This window comes from Gadus morhua, chromosome 5 (assembly GCF_902167405.1).
Source record: "Gadus morhua chromosome 5, gadMor3.0, whole genome shotgun sequence".
NCBI lineage: Eukaryota > Metazoa > Chordata > Actinopteri > Gadiformes > Gadidae > Gadus > Gadus morhua.
This window is the reverse complement of record NC_044052.1, coordinates 3,341,201-3,342,543: the sequence shown is the minus strand read 5'-3', so window position 1 is coordinate 3,342,543 and position 1,343 is coordinate 3,341,201.

The following is a 1,343-nucleotide window of genomic DNA, read 5'->3' as shown; positions in this document are numbered from 1 at the left end:
CCAAAATGAGTTGGACACCCCTGCTTTAGAATGATATAAGTACAAAAGTATTTTGCATCAAGAAGCGTTGTGTTGCAAAACACAAAAAATGGATCATGTTATGATTGTGGTTGTAAAAACTGTAAATTTTATCAGAGGCCGAGGTCTGAATCACCGTCAGTTTGACACTTTTCTCAGAGATAATGACATTCAGGCTGGCCTACCATACCACACTGAAGTACGGTGGTTAAGCCGAGGTGCCGTGCTCATGTGTTTCTTTGAGCTACAAGAGGATATTGGACAATTCATGGAGAAAATGGGTAGCCCAGTGAAGGAACTTAAATGTCCGCAGTGGGTGCAGGATCTTGCCTTTATGGCGGATATTACACAGCCCCTGAATAATCTTAACAAAATGTTGTCACTCTGGGAGACGCAGCTCTAGTGGTGACACCGCCCATTTCCCATGTCTAACCGCTGTGCGTTGGACCGGACGTAATGCTGATATGGATCAGTACAAAGACGAGATAACAGGATAACAAGATAACTATAAAAATAAAGCAGTTGATAATAAATGTGAAATGCATTTTATTTAAATGCCATTGGCCTATCTGTGAATAAATGTGTTGGGCTAGATCCTTGTGATCCGTGATTATTTTACTAGTCCGGCCCACTTGAGATCAGATGGGATGCGGCCCCTGAACCAAAATGAGTTTGACACCCCTGCTTTAGAATAATATGGGCCTAAGTAAAAAAGTATTTTGCAGTAGCCTAAAACAACTCTTAAGAGTACAATTTATCCAAAAAGTTACTCAAGTAAATGTAACAGAGTAAATGTAACAAGTTACCATCACCTCAGCACCTACTAAGCGATTTAACATAGGTAGCAGTTAACAATTGTTAACTAGCTTAACTTGATATATTGACATCTATTAGTCAGTCATCATTTAGTTAAACAACATGCAACAGCATTACCCAACATACACGGTTTGTTTGGAAAAAAACAGGCAGTCTTTTGCCTCTTGGCTGCTGGTTTGTTGAACATGCTTGAAACAGATCTGACTCAACGTCAGTGTGATTGAAATCACAACACGGCAGCGGTATTTACCACCTGGCACCGCCTGCTCATGGTGCGTCAAAGGCGGCTCGGAAAAACGCGTTTCCACGTGTTAAAATGAATTGAATGGTTGTAATGGCTGTAAAAAGTGCGGGGGACAGAGGGCACAGATACGGGAATGGCGGGGGACATGGCCCCCGCCCCGCGTACCCCGCGTCCACTACGCCCGTGCCCTATAGGCCTGCAAAATATTATAATTTCCTTCCGAGCATAAGACAGGACACCAAGAAAAAAAAATATTTTAATTGAC